This window comes from Lissotriton vulgaris, chromosome 4_1 (assembly GCF_964263255.1).
Source record: "Lissotriton vulgaris chromosome 4_1, aLisVul1.2, whole genome shotgun sequence".
Lineage (NCBI taxonomy): Eukaryota > Metazoa > Chordata > Amphibia > Caudata > Salamandridae > Lissotriton > Lissotriton vulgaris.
Window position 1 is genome coordinate 1,783,886,446 of NC_141691.1, and position 20,170 is coordinate 1,783,906,615.

Here is a 20,170-nt window from a genome sequence, read left to right on the forward strand (position 1 = left end):
TGTCGTCTATGTGGATATCAAAATGAATCATTAACTCACTTACTATGTGCTTGCCCGGCGCTTAATGATTTGAGGAGACGGCTTTTAAAGGACATTTTTAACAAATTGAACATTCGGACATGTAGGCAAGCAGTAATTCGATCGCTAGATGGTTCATCTCCTTTGTTGGCATGTAGGGGGGTTAAATATATGATGGAAGCCCAATCCCTCCTACAGCAAGCCGAACAAGGAATTACAGAAAAAAACTGAAATATATTTCATTTTATTCTTCATATGATCAACAGACTCTAATATAAGTAATAGTTACATATGTGTTTTTAACTTTAGAAATGTTTTTGTAATAATTTTTAATAATTTTATACAATAAAAATTGACTTGACTTGACTTGACTATATATACATATACCTAGGAGTTACTTCACTCCTGATTAATACAATACAAACTAACAAGGCTTTGGCTGGCCTGACTTTGTTTTGCTTCGTAAATTATTCTTAAACTTGGGTTTCCTATGCTCCTTCAAAGACTAGTGCTGTCTCTGAATATTTGCCTACTGTTCGCAACATGAACCGCTAGAGAGCATGCCCAGAAATTCATTTACATCTCCAATGCGCATGACTAGGAGCGAGACTTCTCCTCCGAGATAAATATGTGCATGCTCCAACCCAGGTATAATATTGGAACAGTCTTACTTCATTTCAGGCTTCTTCTGGATTCCGCTGCACCAAGAGAAAAACCTTTATTTAAATGCGACGCAACTTTCCCTGTCTAAGCTTTGCGGCGGCTGCTCAGGAACGTCCGTTTTTCCTCTGGATTCAGGTGAAGTGCGCAACAGCGTGGGCTCAACACCTGGATCCCCATGATTGCAATCAAGAACAAGAGCGCTCACTTGCTGCTCGAACAATCCTCTCTTGGTGGCCATCTTTGATTCCTTACTTGCCAAAGGTTTGCTTTGCCTATACAATTTCTTTTTTTTAAATTGTGTCTTAAAGGCTATAGCATTGATCCTGTGCTTCTTGCCATTACGTGACCTGATAGTCCTGACACTTTCACTGCATTTGAGGCCCCTTCCAAAGGGCACTGGATGTATGCCTGGCTCAACAGACGCCTGCTGCCATGGATATTGAACCTCTGATGAGTCCATTAGTGGCCCATTATCAGGACTGTTCCTTGCATTTGCGACCTCTGAAAGACCCAAGTCTAGAGCAAATGGCTGACAGCACAGTGATTGCTGGATGAAAGTTTCAGTGAAACCAACGCAGGTTGCCCAGTGATAGTATCTGCATCTGTTGGAGCCAAGCATCATGTCTGTTCATTGTAACATATGAATTGGGCCGCAGACCAGGCTATCTACGTGGATGCAAACCCCATCATGGAGTCCTTTGTTTCTAACATGACTGCATACATACTGGATCCCTCTGACACGCAGTAATTTAATATTTTTGGTTCCAAATTGTTATTTATGGCTCAGTAAAAGCCATTAACATATAGTCCTAGTGTTTGAATAAGCTTACCTTTTGATTTATGTCAATCACTTATGTGCTTTCTTTCTGACCAAGGGGAGGGTGTCATGTATTCCCTACAGAGCCCATTTTATTTTTCCTTATATTAGCCTGACTGTGCACGACAGCTTTGCACACATTACTACACAATCATGTTTGCTTTGTGCCACATTTTATTTTCACACAGACCCTGCAGTGGTTTTTTTCTGGGATTTAGTCTTAACAGCACACAAGGTCAAGCAACAATGTCCCTTGGTATTATGTGCTGGTCAGGCTCTCGCATCTAGACACAACACATAAATGCAGCTGTAATTTATGAACATGTGAACCTTGTTGTTAGACCGGACATCATTGGCGTGATTCTCCCTTCCATGTTTTGATATGTTTTTGCTGGTTATATGTTTTGGGCACTGTGCCACTGCTAATCAGTGCCACAGTGCAAGTGCTCCCTATGGTAAATTGATATACTCATTGGATTCCATTATTGGGTTATTTGATTTATCTGTCAGTCCCTAGTACAGTACACCATGTGTGCCCAGGGCTTGTAAATCCAATGCTGCTGGTGGGCTTGCAGCACTGGTTGTGCCACCCACAGAAGCATCTTGTAAAGTGTGTCTCAGGCCTGCCATTGCAAGGCCTATGTGCAATCTAGCACAGCCATGTCAACTTGGCCATGTGCACCCACTTGCCAGTTCCTAAACCTTCCCTTTGCTCTATATTAGAAACCCCTATGGTAGGCCCAAGGGCAGGGTGCATTGTAGGTGTAAGGTAGGACATGCTCTGATGTGTGTAGCATGTTCTAATAGCGAAAGACAACCATTTTTGTTTTTCACTATTGAAGTCAACCTGTTCTCTCTAGGCTAGAATGGGCAGTCAGAATATTACATTTTTATAATCCTAACTGACTCGGGGAACATGGTAGAAATTCGAATTTAGTATGCCTGAACTCAGAATAATAAAATACATCTTTTAGTAAAGTTAGTTTTAATATTCTGTGTTTGAAAATACCACTTTTAGAAAATAGGTATTTTCTTGCCCAACTATCCAGGCCTGCCTCTGCTGGGTTGTATATTCCTTGTCTGGGTTTGTGAGTGACAGGGCTGGGGGATTCCAGGAGATAGGCTGGGGCAGCCCAGTGGTGAATAGAGAGATCTGCATCTAGGTGGGAGGGAGGAGTTGCACCTGGGACCTGAATATGGCTGGGCCTTCTTTCTACAATGCTGGCTCTACCCCACTGTGGCTTGTCTGATGTCTCTGCCCTGCACTGTGAAAGGAGTGGTGGAATCATGTCAACAGAGTGCTCCAGAGATGTATCTTCCCTCCCCTGTGCTGGCTCCACCTCCTGTGGGGCGGCTGATGTCTCTGCCCTGCACAGTGAAAGGAAAAAGTCATGTAAACAAAGTGCTCAGGAACTGGTTTGGACTAGGTAGAGGCCTCTCTGCCTTCAGAGAACAAAGGATTTTGGGGTAAAAATATTGGGACCCTGATCCCAAGAAATGAGATCACTTCCTGAACAAGAAACCTTTCTGCCAAGGAGAAGAACCAAGGAAGCTGCAGGAGTTTGGACTGCCGCTCTGCCAGTGTGCTGTTTGCTGGGTTGGTCTGCAGTGGTTGCTTCAATGCCAAGGGAAAGGAGAAGGAACTTTGTAAGGACGTTCATCTACAGAATATTCTCCAAGGGCTTGAACTGTGCTTGCCTCCTGCTGAAGTCTCAGAGACAAAAGACTTCACCTCCAGCTCCCCCTGAATTTCCTTGCTGGGAATTCTGACTCCAGACACTTGCGTGCCGCCAGGAGCTGGAAGCGCGACGCATCGAGAAGAAGCGTGCCATCACCGCAGCTGAAATTATCGCATTGCCGGAGAAGTGAGCCTTCGCCGCATCTCCCTGGTAGCGTGTGTTCATCGAAGCTGCCTGCTGTCGCATCACCGGAGAAGCTTGACGCCATTGAGAGAGTCGCCATCGCATCACCGGAGAAGCGTGTCGCAGGGCCTCTTGCGGCTCCAAAGTACAGAGTCATCGCAAGGCTGCCAGAGCATCATCACATCGTGATCGCATCACCGCATCAAGGGTGCCATCTTCTCGCATCGCAACCAGATCATCGCATCGCATCAAGGCGCCATCTTGCGCACCGCAACAGGCCTGCAGGCCGAGAATATACACATCACCTCCACCGGTAAGGCTCACGACGAGTCCCCTACTCTGCGCAAGCATTGACGCAGGACGCAACCGCACACCCGGATCACGGAACCAACACATCTCCCCTTTTGCGAGCCTTTTGTTTACTTTGCGTTACGCATCCAGGTACTTTGTTGAGAACTTTGTCTCATTTGTCAACAACTTGAACTAAGCAACTTTAATCATCTTTTAAGTAATCTTAAGTATTGTGGATTTTTGTTGTTGGTGGTCTTGTGTTAAGTCTATACAAAGAATACTTATTTTTATAAAAACTGTGTTGTGTCCATCTGTAGTGTTATCACTGTATTACTGTGCATATTCACAAATGCTTAACACACTGCCTCTGAGATAAGCCTGTCTGCTCGTGCCAAGCTACCAAGGGGGTGAGCAGGGGTTATTAAGGAGTGTAATCCCCTTATCCTCACTTAGAAGTAAGGGTCCCTATTTGGACAAAGGTGAATACCATTGCCAAATAGAGACCCTCAGATCTGACACTTGTCATATAGGTACGCACAGTAATGTGATACACAGAGTGAGACCGATGTTTCCTGAGAGAAGATCACAACTGTATCTGAGATGTAATACATTCATCAGTGTATACTAAGATACGGAGTCTGTTGCTCAACCTGGATATATTTGCTGTAATCAGACTGTCTTATAATATGACAATGCTTTTTTATACTTTACGGTTTATGGAAAATGCTGATGGTATTTCTGCTAGGCAGTTGTTTTCCTATTATGACCCCGTGTATTGCATTTCAGAGCACAATAGTTTAAATAAACATTTAAAACTTCCTTCGTGTCTCTTTCATTTCTCATTGTGGATGACTATGAGTATGTGAGCAAAAGGGAGTGTCCTGTCACCGTGATCCCTGAGAAGGGTCAGGAGTGTTGTGTTCTGGGGTGTCAAGTGACTTGTTCCTCTGGTTATGAGTAAGAGACAAGTGAGACATAATGGCCCAAATGCATCGAGGTATTTAGGAGTCGCAAACGGTGCGAATCGGTAAATTCAACCGTTTGCGATTCCTAAATATCTTTTTTGGATGCATCAAACATTTTTTTGAAAAATCGCAATTTTTAGCGAATTCTAAAAATGCGATTGCTTTTAAGGAATCGCAAATTTGCGAGTTCTTAAAAGCAATGCATGATTGAATTTTAAATTGCAAATTCGTAATTCGGGGTGCAAATTACCACAAGGTTGAACCTCGTGGTAATTTGCGAAAAAGTTTAAAAATGCTCAAAATTGCATTTTAAACACTGTAATGTTACAGACACACATGTCCTTAGGACATGTGTGTGCGAAACATGCACTTACAAATGCATTTCAGGGGTGCAGGGGGGGTCTTTTGGACCGCCCCCTGCACCCATGTAATGCATTAACATTTTGCGAATCGCAAATAGAAATTCGCAAAATGTCAATGCCTTCCCATTGATTCCTATGGCCCATAGGAATCAATGGGAATTGCGAAATCACAATTTAGAATTTACACAATCCTTGCGATTCGGTAAAAATAGCGATTTTCACCGAATCGCAAAAATTATGCGAATAAATTAATGCATCCCATTTTGCGATTCCTTATTTGCGATTCCCTATTTTTCGCAAATAAGGAATCGCAAAATGTCCAGATGATGCATGTGGCCGTATATCTAGTCGGATTCAAGCTCATGGAACTGAGGTGGCATGGAGACTCAGCCTATAACTGCTAATGTTCTATAGTCCCAAGCATAGTTCTGTTCCTGTGCAGAATCCCTGCAACAGTACTTCTCCTTCATTTGACTCCTCTCATCCTGCTTATTTTTCTTTGTGTCCCCCACAGTCTGGACTTTGTCCCCAAGTCAGTCGAATGTATCCTAGCACAGGCAGAATTTTGGGTGAAACCAGTGTGAGTGAGCTACACAGTAAAGAGCAGGAGGCAGATGCTGAAGAAGGAAGAAACAGATCCTAGGTTTTGAGCTGTATGTATGTGATTGAACGTGGATGTAGGTTAGGTCTGCCTGATTTCAGCTGAATCTTGTTTTCAAATTAATTCCCATGTATGGAACTCCTATGTACTACCATACGGAGGTTTCCATATGCAGAGATTCCACCCGTATTGGGAGTTCGCAATCACCACCATGCAGAATCTCTGCACAGAGGATGGAGTCCCTGTCATAAGTACGGAGTCTCCACCAGTCATAAAATACAGTCATAAGGTAGATGTTGTAACTTTACGTTAAATAATTAAAAGTAAAGTAGAATATGTAATGTTATGATGGAAACCACAGTGCTTCCCAACAATCTTGTCCAGTTACAAAGAGAGCCTATCCTCCCTCACCTCACCCCCCCTCTGATGTACTAAGCCATCTAGTGGTGCAAACCCTGCAATTAGCTAAATCACAGGGTTTGCGGCCACTAAATGGCGTTTTACTCTGTACTAACCCCATTTTGTGATTCGGTAGATGGTTTTCAAATGCATAACGCATCACAATTTGGAAGGGGCATGTTTAGAGCGCACACAATTGTGCTCTCAAACCACTGAAAAGGTATGGCTTTTCAAAGGAGGTGATAACCCATTTTCAGAGGTTAACGAGTGCCCCTGGGACTTCTTTGCCTTTGTGTATGTTAAAAACATTTATTTTAGGGAGCAGGCAGTGGTCCAAGGGACCTCTGCCAACGTAATCCAAACATTTTGAAAAGAAACTTAAAAAAAATGTCTTTAAGGAAACAGGCTGCATGTAAAAATAAAATGTTATTTTTTTTTAAATGCATTCAAATACGTGGTCTGACAACCCTAGCAGGCCACTATCCCTTTGATGCCATCCATTTGGAGTATGTCTTTACGTACCCCATTAATCTTCATGAAGTAGGTCAGGTTGCAAATCAACTTAATAACAGGTTGGTAAACTTGATTTAATTTTGCAAAAAGTAAATGTGCAATTTGCAACCAATTTTTTGAAATCCAAAGTTAGTACATATGGCCCCAATTCTCCTAATTTAGTGGTGTAGTACTCTAGGACCAGACTAATGGGATTTTTTTTTTCAAATCCTTGCTGATCACTTCGTGATCCCCCTCCTTCCATCAAGCTTCCAGCTTTTCTCGAGGGTTAGTTACCGAAGCATTCTCCACTGAAAATCAGGCTGCTCGCCACAGCTCGGAGGACAGACTTTTGAGTTATTGAAAACTCTCTTTTCATGGTTCCTTACTGTTCATCACATTACAAGTTTCCAGGTGTACCTCTTAGCACAATATCTGTGATTAGGCATGTCAGCCCTGTACATTGTACTTTTCTGATTCAGTGATTATATGCCCATGAGATGGACTCTGTTTCATGCTTCTAAGAGAGAAAGCCCGACCGCCCCACCCTCCCTGCTCACAGGTCATGCCTGACTACTACCTGCCCAGCGTGAGTGATATACAATGCGGAAAACTGCTACAACGTTGCGAACACCTGCAATGCTCCTACGCTCGTAGGCCCCTGACACAGTAAAGACATCTAAAACAAGTGTGTACAATAGGAGATTAATTCAGAACAAACTATAAACGTCGCAATCAAAGTGTGCATTGTTTTCCTACTAGAAACCCTTGTTTGAGCAAGCTATTTTTTGTGTAGAAGTAGGGCATGTGTAGCCGAGTTATTTGACTAAGAAGCATTGATAATGGATTATTTTCTGTGGAACATAAATCTAAAATTGATTTTCCACTGGCCTTTCTGCCTCAGTCATGTGCAGCTCCGGATCAAACCATGCCCTGTAATCCTAGTTATTTCCCTTCATGGTTTTGGTTTTTCTTTTACGTTCACTTTATTTGGTTTGATAAGTGCTTCCTTGGGACAATGAGTGAGTGTCTGGACTGATTATCTCTACTTTACTCTCTTGCACCTCTGTGCATCATTACTGCGATTTTCAGAGTATGTCTGGATGCTCAACGAAACAGAGAAAAAGAGCTGATTTAGTTTAAATGTAGTTTATTCACATTGCACTTAGGAGCCCAAAGTAATTTCAGTTTACAGCCGTGATCCTTCATTCAAGAAGTTTGCACAAGGTTTAGTGACTTTTTTATATGTCCTGTAATGGTTGGATATTCATGTAATCAAAGCACGCTGGCGACGAGGCATACCTGTATACATTCTGTGGAGACAGCTTAGGACACTACACCACCTCTGCTCTGGGAGGTCTCTTGGTAGGCACCACCCACACCTAGGGACGTGGTGCCCTTGGTGGCATCTCGTTCGGGAGCCAGTTACCTTCCAGTCAGAGAGGAGGACGGGGGCGACGCCAGAAACACAAAGGATCTTCTAGGCGCGTCATCAAGGTGTGCAGACGACCCCTCCCCAAGAAAGGATAAAAGCAGGAGGATGAGAGGGGGAAGCCGTCTCTGCGATAAAACTTGCTGACACTTCTGCAAACCCAATGGACCGCAACACGCAGCCTATCGTAGCGCTGACCTTGTGATCCAACTTCAACTGTGACAAAGCATCACACTTCAATAAGACAACCTAAACAGCGACTAAAATCTCAAAATGAATGTGGAGTAATGAGGCTACCGCCAAAAACTCACCACCTTCAGAAGGCATCTGACAGACGAAGACAAGACACACTCAGGGGAAGCCCTCTTTGTCCTCTCCAGGGGATTCCAACGAGTTGCAACTACTTACCTGGTGTGTTTTTTGGGAGCAAAGGGAGAAGGAGGTTGAGGTTTTAAAATCTGGCGGAGGGGCAAATCGCACGTGGTATGCCCACTATGTGAACGGCTGTGTCTTACAGACAAGTACAAACCTTCCTGCTCTGTGTATACGTACGGCAGACAGCAATACACGCTGCAGTCTATAAGAGGCCAATGCGGTCAGCACCATCTTAAGGAATTGTTGGGACCTGTGCAAAACACATTTTGAGGCCCCCTATTTGGAGCAACTTTGCATTTATTAACTATAATGCCAAATAATGTTTAATATATGCTAAACTTTCCGAAATGGTGCATGCAAAAAAAAACCTGTGTGAGAGAGGAAATGTTTATATGTAAGCGTGTGTTTGTATGTGAGCATGTGTTTGAAAGTGAAAGTGATGGTCAGTGGCAGGCAGGGAATGAGACTAAATGAGTGTAAATGTCAGAAAGTTAGTAGTAGTGTGTCAGGGAGAGAGTGAGAATGAGGGAGTGAGAGTAAGAGTGGTTCGCAGGTCAGCATAAGTGTGAGTGAATCGGAGTAAGATTGAGTGCAAGAGAGTGAGAATGTATTGAGTGCAAAATGAGTGACAATGAGAGTGAGTAGGTGAGAATGAGTGTGAATGTATGAATGTAAATGAGCGGGAGTAAGAATGTGGAGGTAATTTGGACATAGCAGTCACCCATTTTATATGGCTAATATTTCTTTTTGATAAACACGTTTTTATTGAGTTTTGGAGTTTAGAACACCAACAGCAGTATCAAAACAGTTTAGTACAACACTTATGGGTAATATTAATAGCAAAGTTCCTGGACTGATATATAATAACTAACTGTTGCCAAGGGGGGTATCCATGGCATAGGGAAGGCACCCTCTACAAAAAGCTGGCCCTGGTATGATGGAGGTTGTTTTTGGCTTACTAGTGCACCCATAGGACATTTTTTCAAAAATGGTGTCAACTCCTATGGAGCATCAGATATCACTGGCTTAGCACACCATGGTAATAAGACCTATATGTTTCAGAGCCCATGTATTTTTGGCAAATGTTTGTATTTTTTAAACTTCTCTTTTCAACCCCAATTTTCAAACCCTACAAAGAACAGGCCTGGTTCATTCATTTTGCTCACCATAATTTAGGGCGAGTATTGTATTACATTCCACCACTTTCAGACAGCATGTCAGCATCCACATATAGATGTATCCAAAAGAGACATTGGTTTTGTGTTTTCACATTAATCAAAGATATTACAGAACTTCAGCGTTGTCCACTATTGTGATTTCATTTAAAGTCAAATGACATCACTTCCTGGAAAGACTCTTGGTCAAAGTTCATATAATGTCAATTTCTTTGATGCCATTAAGGTCAACATTCCAGGGGTCACTTTAGCTATCACTAACATTCTAGTGAAATGACGTATGTTAGACCTGGCCCTTTTTACAAGTGTAGCCCAAATTTGTTTGCCTTTTGCCTATTTTTCTGACCCTGTTTTAGCTGAAGGATTCTGGGCACATTACCACTGCTAATCAGTGCAAAAGTGCATATGCTCTCTGTATAAACTGTGATATGATTGGTTATCCATGAATGGCATATTTGATTTACTGGTAAGTCCCTAGTAAAGTGCACTGAGTGTGCCAGGGCCTGTACATCAAATGCTACTGATGGACCTGCATCACTGGTTGTGCCACCCACATGAGTAGCCATATAAATGTGTCTCAGACCTATCACAGTAGTGTCTGTGTGAGCAGTTTTAAACTGCCATGTTGCCCTGGCAAGGGCACCTACTTGCCAGGCCCCAACCCGTTCCTTTTCCTACATGTAAGGCAACCCTCAGGTAACCCAAGGTACCCCCATGGGCAGTGTATGTGAAAGGTAAGACATGTACTGGTATGTTGTGAAATACTGTGTATTCCTGTTTCAGTGTTAAAAGTCTGTCCCTTAGGTTATCATTGGGGCTGCATGGTAACACTTTTACATGTGTACATTTCAATAGGGACAAGATCGAAAAATGGTGTTTAGGCTCTCTGAATTCAGACTTTATTAATGCACCTTTTAGTAAAGGAGGTTTTTAACCTATTTGTTTTAAAATGCCACTTTTAGAAAGTGGGTATATTCTTGCTTTACTGTGTGCCTCTGGCTGTTTGTGTATACAGCGTCTAGTGTTGAAGTGACATGAGCTGGGGATGTGTAGTCACTCTAGACAGTCACTTGGGGCGTTGAGGTGTGCTCGGCCTTACCAGCGCTAGTCTGAATAGACCTGGTCTCCATTTACAGTGGTGGAAGGAGTTTCACTAGCACCTGAGTAGGCTGTGTCTCCTTTGCACATTGCTGCCCCCAACCCCTGGGGTCATGCTGGACAAAGGAGGACAGGACTGGTTTGGACTGGGTTAATAGAGCCTTGCCACAAAGAGAACAATGACAACATGGGGTATAAGTATTGGACCTTAAACCCCAGGACTTTAGATTACTTACAAGAACAAAAGGACACTGCCACGAAGAAGAGAAGAAGGACTGTGTGAGGATGCCTGCCTTTTCTGTGTGAGGGGTGGTTGTCCTGCAGTTGCTGCTTCTGTTTGTGGTGGAGGAAAAGGACTGCCTCTTTTTGCCCTGCTGTGGTATCCTGCTGGGAAAGAAATCTCCCTGCCTGTGCTTGTTGGCCTCCTGTTTTAGAAGACTCAAGGACATCATACTCTTCCTTCTGTTTGCGCACTATATTTTGAAATTATTGGTGCTTCACTTGATTTAATTTGAAATGTCTGGTGACTCGCCTTAATCTGAGGTTTCTAAGGCTTTGTTTTATTGTGTGCCAACCTTGAAAACCACTGTGTGCTTTATTTTCTTTGAAACACCACCCGGCTCTGGGCACAACCCCCAACCGCATTGCAAAAGAAACCTGAGAGCAGCCAATGAAGCTGGCATTGCCTATGTTATGTTATGTTATGTTAATAAATGCTTATATAGCGCACGTACACCCTTGAGTTTCATGGCGCTGAGAACAAAGCGCTGCAGTAGAGAGGTTACTAGACATAGGCTTGCTCAAACAGCCATGTTTTTAAAGTCTCGCAACTTGCGGAAACCTGCAGAGTGGGAGGAAGACAGCTGCTTGTTGCAGCCCCGCCCGGTAGGACGCCGCACAAAGTACTGAGAGCAGCAACAATGCAGTCCCTTGACTAGGAAACTTGCAGCCGTGCTGTGGTGGAAAACAAGCCCTCACAACTCCCACTCCCTGTAGCCGGAGAGGTGCGAACATCAGGAGTCAGCTGGTCTCGGCCGGGGTACTAGGTAAGTGCCATCCCTCCTCTTCCTCATTCTCCCTCACTGTGGTGACACCGTGGTGCCACCGGAGTGCGAGCAGCTGCTGTTGTTACCTGAGGAAGCGGACCCTTCCAGATCCGCTACCACACTGTTGGTGATAGCGCACCGGTGTATTTGCAGCACAAACCTAGGCTGCATCTGATATCAATCAAGGCCCGCCTTTTAAGGTCGGCCCATTTTGTGAACGGCCTGTAATGTGCCTAAATGAGCAGCATTATTGCAACAGCCAGTTTTTAATGATCTGTGATGGTAACACAGTAATGGTGATCTAATGTATTTTGCCTATACTGCAAGTATTTGCTTCAGTGCACCACGTATGCTGCTATGATTATTGCCTTGTTGACAAAGCGAGTATTGATTTATCTGAGTGTGGTCTATGTGTTTTATATACAATATATGTGATTTTTTTTATAAAACCATGTGTAGAGTCTCTTTTGTGGTGTGCCTGGTGCATCACTGGTGTGTGTATTGCGCAAATGCTTTATATATTGCCTCTGGGACAAGCTTGACTGCTCTGCCAACCTACCAAGGGTGTGAGCAGAGGTTATCTTGGGTGTGTAACTCCCTTACCCTGACTAGAATGGTGGATTCTGCCTGGCTGAAGTGCATACCCTAGCAAACCAGAAACCCCATTTCCAGCAATGTTTTTGCAAGTAGCTACTGTGGTTGTGTAGGAAAGGAGAGAGAAACAAGTTGAGACACGAAGTTAATGATTATGAAAGTAGGACTGTAATAGATGACCAGATATGTAAGAAATACTTTCGCACTGCTCAGAATATGAGGTGGTGAGGCAGCGCGGGGGAAATTCCAAAACAATAAAAAGAGGCAAAAACATAAATTAAGAAATATAAAACAACTTACCTGCCACAGCAGCCATTGCCTTGCTGCCATCTGGATCCTCAACTTTCCATTGCTAATGCACACTGCACAGGCTCCCAGAGGCCAATCCCGATGCTGCTCTCATGCAGGGAATATGATTACCCAGCATGATAGGTCTGAGCAGCCTGGTTTGCAGCTCAGAGAGGGCCTGTGAGCCTGTGTGTTCTCTACCAGGCTGTGCAACGCAGCTTGGCTTGGAGAAATGCTAAGTGTGAGTGTTAGTTTGCCCGGTGTACAGACAAAATATCGACTCCAAAATATCGACTGGACATAATATCGAGTTTTAAATATAGACTGGACAAAATATCGACTGGACATAATATCGACTACAAAAATATCGTTTTTCAGGTAAGTGAAGTAATATCGACTGTATAAAATATAGATAGCAAAAATATCGAATTTTTAATAATATATAATATTTTATAGTGTATTTTTATGTAATAATATGAGTGAAAAGTGTGTCTTAATGTTATAAAATATTTTATTAAATGAATTTTGTTTTTATAATAATTGCGTAATGTAATTCTGTAGCGGGTTGAGGGTTTATAGGGGAATAGGGTGGGAAGTAATTTAATAATAATTAATTAATTAATATATGTTTGTTAATATTTTTAATTAATAATTAATTGATAATTAATTAATATTAATTAGTTAATTAATTAATATAATTTTGAACATATTTTGTATTAGTAATTAATTGGTAATTAATTAATTGTAATTAGTTAATTACATTAATTAGAGTAAATTTTTAATATATATAATTTTGTGTTATTTTTAAGTAATTAATTGGGAAAAAATAATATTAATTATTAAAATAATTACAGCTAATGTGCTAATATATTTACTTTACTGTTATTGTTAATTAATAATTAATTGGTAATTAAATAATATTGATAAATTTTGGGTAAAGGAGCATTTTTAGGGTTCAGGGTCAGTTTTCAGTTTTAGGATAAAGGGGTATTTTTGGGGTTCAGGGTCAGTTTTCAGTTTTTGGGTAAAGGGGCATTTTTAGGGTTCAGGGTCAGTTTTCAGTTTTAGGGTAAAGGGGTATTTTTAGGGTTCAGGGTCAGTTTTCAGTTCATGGGTAAAGGGGTATTTTTAGGGTTCAGGGTCAGTTTTCAGTTCATGGGTAAAGGGCTATTTTTAGGGTTCAGGGTCAGTTTTCAGTTCTTGGGTAAAGGGGTATTTTTAGGGTTCAGGGTCAGTTTTCAGTTTTTGGGTAAAGGGGCATTTTTAGGGTTCAGGGTCAGTTTTCAGTTTTTGGGTGAAAAGGGGTATTTTTAGGGTTCAGGGTCAGTTTTGGGTTTTTGGGTAAAGGGGTATTTTTAGGGTTCAGGGTCAACAAATAAGATTGTAAAAAATTATTTTTATTATTTTCATTTATTATTTAAATATTATAATTTAATTTAAGTATTTTTAAGTATATTTTAGTAATTAAAATTTAATATTAATTTAATTTAACAGTGTTTTTAATAAAGTCGATATTTTTTACATCTATATTATTGTTAACGATATTTTGTACTCGATATTTTTGTACTTACCTGTTTGTAGATACAAACTCGATATTTTGACTGTCGATATTTTGTCCACGATATTTTGGCAAGTCGATATTTTGTCCCTCGATATTATTTCAGTGATCCAGTTTGCCCATCCTAAGACAGCCAGACAAACTGGCTGCGCACTTAGCAGTACCCACCACTCCTCCTCCCTGCTGCAGCTGCTGTCAAAGGGTGGCCCCCACCTTATTATCATTTTATTTTTCATGTGTTTGAATCTCCTGACACTCAGCAGTGGGGCGACACACCTCCACCACGCTGGGGGAACCACCCCTGGCTATCTACAGTCCTTATATCATTCTGGATCAGTGTGCAACTCTGATGAAATTAATAACTGTGTGGTTCTATCTTTGTCCCCAACTGCCCATGAGATGTTAGATGGTCTGGTCCAGGGAGGTCCTGGTTTGGCAGTTCGGGCTGGACTGTTCCCATGAGGAGCAGATTCAAGACTGATTTGCATATGGTTGGGTCTAACTGGGGTGGCATGATGAGCGAAAGAAAATTGGACTTAACCCAGATCTCTTAACTGGGGGTGAATGTTTTCTTTGTTCCGCATTCCGTCCACCATTTGTTTGTCTAATGCTTGCTTGCCCATTTAGCTGAGGCAAAGGGTGAATTCCCATTAGAATAAAGGTTTCTGGTGTGAATGCTAATGAGCAATTTTCATGGTAAGTTAGACACTCTGAAATCCAGCTGGGAATCAGATAATGAGCTGCTTGACTAAGGATAATGGAATCCAGCACCCATATATCCAAGGGAGGTAATCATTAGATTTGGATTCAGGCTGATACTGCTCAAAATACTGCACCAAATCTCCCTCTCCCTATCCCTCAAAATATATATATATATATATATAGCATAGTTAGAAACTTGTGTAACATTAATGACTGTTCGTTATGGGCATAGGTTAGATTGATCCAACTAAAAGAGAAAAACGTTAACAAATTGTATTAATATTACTTATTTGCACAAAAACATGTGTTTATTAGTATTTACATGTATTTTAAATAATAATGTGCAATAAGTGTTGTTTAGATGCTAAGTCTGATGTTTATATTTCAGTAAAACGAACAACGAGCAGTCTGTTGTTTATGTATACTACCATGTGACCTGTGATGTCAAACAGGGGGTTTGTTTACTTTTAAACTTTAAAAGTAAGATTGCATTTTGCACAGTTTTTACACGTGAACAAGGGCTTCAGGGCTTGAAACGCGTTGTGTTGGGGGTCGAATAAACGGAAAAATTCTTGCCTTAAACTGTGTGGTCTGTGCCTCTTTCCTCACCAAACCACCACGGCTGGCCTGTGGGAAAGCGCCGAGAGCCGGTGAGTTTAATAAAATAAGATATCGTAGGAGAAGAGAATCAGTTTAAAGAGGCTTGGACATGCATGATAGTAGCAAGGAAGCTTGTCTGCACGAAGTACGCAATATTTAAAGATCCAGCATGTCTTTTGCAGAGATGAGGGAAAGAGATTTGGGGGCAGAGGAATTGTATGGTAATCGGCCAAGCACCTCGACTAATAGTTTGCCTACTGCCAGCATTGGAAACGACAAAGACTCGGATGTTAAAAACCTGTTGAAAGATCTCGAACGAAAGCGGAAGTTAGAGATAACTAAATGGTGGGAGCACCGATCTCTCTCGAAGTATGCTGAAGTCGGGAGGGTGCTGAGGAGGTTACGTATTCTCCTGGCACTCAGTTTCGATCAACCTAGCCCCGAGATGTTACGGGAGTGGGGGGAGAGTAATCTGGATGCTTCCATGAACCTTGTCATGATTTTAATTAAGCATGCTCATATCGATAGATTGGAAATATTGAAAGAGATTGAAATAATCATTGAAAAATTGGACAAAATTGAAACAACGGACCTAATTATCAAACTAAAAGAAGCAATGCAGGAAAGAGTAAAGAAACATGAGGAGAAAATCAAAATAAGAAAAGCCAGCAAATTTACTCGGGATCTGCAAGATTACGAGAACGGCCAGATCTTTACTTTTTCCCGCAAATTCGATCCAATAAAAAGACAACAGTATAATGAAAAAATCAAAAGTAAGGATACAAGAAATGTGGCACAGGCAAATGAAGGCACCTCCAGCTTGGCTACAATATCCACTTTTTGTAGATAAATATAGTGTTCTCTTTTCTTCTATCCTATCAAGTATGGAGTCTGTGCCTACGGCTGGAAGAAAGACAGTGTTATATGTAGGGCAAGAATTGGATTTTTTAGTGGAGGCCAGATTGCAGACACTTCGACCTCGGCAGAAAAAATCTGTAAGTGCCGAAGAACAAAAAGGAGACGCGAACAGTGCAAATGATCCAAACAAAAATACAAAAAAGAAAATGCACTGGCAGCAGAGGAAACGGCAATAGAAGATAATAGTGTGGTAAATCTGTCGACAGTCACACTTACCAAGGCAGAACAACAACTACTCGCCTTAGGTCTCAATTATTGCCCAGTTGACAGTTTCAATTATGCACGCACGAGAATTGACGTGTACTGTTACATCAGGAAACTGAAACTGAAGAAATTCTTTGCCCTTAAGGCACATAAAGACAGTGATGGTGCAAAGGAGTCACAAGAGGAAAACATTGTGCGTAGGTTAGCAGCATCAGACATTCCTATTTTACTGTTGGCCAATGATTTAAATGAAGAAACAAATGGAACAGTTACTACAGAATTTAAAATTGATATAGCTACTCAAGAAAGACCACGCAAAATAAATCACATCCAAAAAGGTGCTGGGATCATCCCTTTTAAGCCGAGATCATGTTTTGTACCCCTCATGCCAAAGGACAGTATTGATGTATTTCACTACATGGTTATTATTGATCTGAAAAACATTAAATCATTCTGTTCATAAAAATAGAAAGGAGAGAAATCTATTTTTTTAAAAAGAGCATATGTAGAGTTGGTGAACAAACTTGAAACAAATCAGGATGTGGTAATTAAAAAATCTGATAAGGGTGGTAACCTTGTTTTATGGCCAAGAAAAGACTATGTCATAGAGGCACAGAGGCAGCTCAGTGAAGAGAGCTGTTATAGGAGATCTAGTGCAAAAGAGTATGACCAGGCCAAAAGCACCTTACAGAAACATCTTGCAATATGGAGAAGACAGGGCCTTATCTCTATGAAGGAGCTGAAATGTATGTATAATGAATTTCCTGTACTGCCCATCTTATATTTAATTCCAAAAATTCATAACATATTTTCCCAATTCCAGGGAGACCGATTATTTCCGCCATTAATAGTCTTGGGGAGCATGTGGGCCAGTATATAGATTTTTTCCTACAGAGCTTGGTAAAGGAGTTGCCTAGCTTTGTGAAAGATACTGGTGACTTTCCCCCCAAAATTGCGAAATTAAGGTGGACAGATGATTTATTGCTTTTCACTCTTGATATAGAGTCTTTATATACGTGCATAGATCATGAACAAGGCATTATATTGGTTAAACATTTTTTAGAATCAAGATCCAGTACATTGTATGACCATAACAAAGTGATTGTAGAGCTTATAAGTTGGTGCCTACATAATAATTTCTTTTTGTTTGATAAAGATTTATACAAGCGAATAAGGGGTGTGGCAATGGGGGCCTGCTTCTCCCCCAGCCTCGCATGCTTGCATGTTGGCTGGTGGGAGGAGCAGGTCCTCAAAACCACCCATCGGGCATTCTACGATACACATATTGTATCATACTTGAGATACATAGATGATGTGTTCATTCTGTGGAAAGGTTCCAAAGAAGAAGCTTGTAGATTTATAGAGGAAATTAATAACAATACTCTTAATCTCAGATTCACTTCCCATATTCACACAACAGAAATGGAGTTCCCAGATGTAAGGCTGTATGTCAAAGATGAGATCCAAGACACTTCATTGCCAGTATTCCCTACAGAGAAATCCTTCGGTTGAAGCGGATTTGTAGCAATGAGTTAGATTTTAAAAACTGTCAATCTGAGCTGGTAAGCAGGCTAAAAATCAGGGGGTATTCGGATAAAATTCTTACAGAGGCTATGGAGAAGGCTAGCACAAGATCTAGAAATAGCCTCTTTAGTCAAGAGCAGAATACAACCCTAATCCCCGATACAATAGCTGAATATAAAATCAAAAATACTCCCAGATTGATTACAACGTACAACAGGGAGGAATATAAGGTAAGAAGCAAAATTAACAAACACTGGCCTATAGTGCTTACTGACAATATCCTCCAGGATAGGCTAGCAGATAACCCTATCATTACTTTTAGGAGAGGTAGCACTATGGGCACAGTTCTTGACAGGGTATCGCCTGAAATAAAGACAGTTACATCTTTGCTGGGACCTGTCATGGGTTTCAAAAAATGCACAACATGCAGAGCATGTAAATCCGGGTGTAATAAAACAGAGTATACCACCCCATTTAGTATAGATCTTCTTTCCATCCAAGGGTCATACAACTGCAAGACCGAGTATGTGGTATATGTCCTGACGTGCACCTGCGGGCTAAACTACATTGGTAGTACTAAGCAGCAGGTGCACATCAGGATATTGCAGCATATAAGCGCGATCATCCACAGTGATGAGACTTATCCTGTGGCCAGACATTTTAAATGAGCTCATGCTAATAATATTAACTGCCTCACTTACTATGTTATTGATGCTGTGGCCAAATCACGAAGAGGGGGCAACAGAGAACGCCAACTTAGGCAGTTAGAAACCAAATATATTTTAGAGTTTGATTGTAAATGGCCCAACGGTCTGAACACAACTGATAATATGTACAATTTTTTATAAATCTAACAATGGAATGGTTTTTAATTTGTACATATCTATAATGCAGTGAGATCCCACAGGAAGATATATGATATTTAGTATACAGGTACTGACTCTGATTAATTGTTTTTTATTTCCACTTTTTGTAGATAAATATAGTGTTCTCTTTTCTTCTATGATCTCGTTTTTAATGAATTTATTGAGGTTTTATAATGCATGGTGATATATATTTGTATATGTTTTTAATAGTATGGTGTCCCTTGCTGACATTTTACATAAGGAAAGATATATTTAAGATATGTACCAGCATTTGTAAAATATACAATCAGATCTTAGATTGTTTACAATTCTAATGTCGTCTACTTTAGCACTTTATATTTATATTTGCACTATTTTGCACAGTACACACTTCTTTACACTAAAAGAATGCGAAAAAACAGAAGAAAAATGAATTCCCTGAAAATAGGACACACAGGTTGTTTTTATGCATGGGTGGATTTATACAGTTAGAAACTTGTTTAACATTAATGACTGTTCGTTATGGGCACAGGTTGGATTGATCCAATTAAAAGAGAAAAACGTTAACAATGGTATTAATATTACTTATTTGCACATAAACATGTGTTTATTAGTATTTACATGTATTTTAAATAATAATGTGCAATAAGTGTTGTTCAGATGCTATGTCTGATGTTTGTATATCAGTACAACAAACAACGAGCAGTCTCTTGTTTATGTCTACTACCATGTGACCTGTGATGTCAAACAGGGGGTGTGTTTACTTTTAAACTTTAAGAGTAAGATGGCGTTTTGCATAGCTTTTACACGTGAACAAGGGCTTCAGAGCTTCAAACGTGTTGTGTTGGGGGTCGAATAAACTGAAGATTTCTTGCCCTTAAACTGTGTGGTCTGTGTCTCTTTACTTGCCAAACCCCCACGGCGGTAGTTAGAAGTGGTTCAAGTGTCCAGGATATGTATATATATATATATTCACTGAAAAAACCATATGTTTCACACCAGTTATAGTTAGCTGGAAATTTTACTGACATAAAACCAATGAAATTCCCACGTTATAGTTAGTTGGACTCACTATAACTTGCGCGTGTAATGCACTGCTGATGACATCACATATTACATCACTCATGACATGGTCAGTGACATCACTCATGACATCACTGATGACACCATCCAGTGAATGTGTGTCTTTCTGAAAAATAAATATGTTTTATATATGTATATGTAAAGGTCGATGGAAGAATAAATGTTTAAATAAATGTCTTAATGGATGTTTAAAAAAAAAATTGATTGGTTAACTGGCCTATTAAGTGTATTTTAGTGAATACATATATTAGCGAGTAT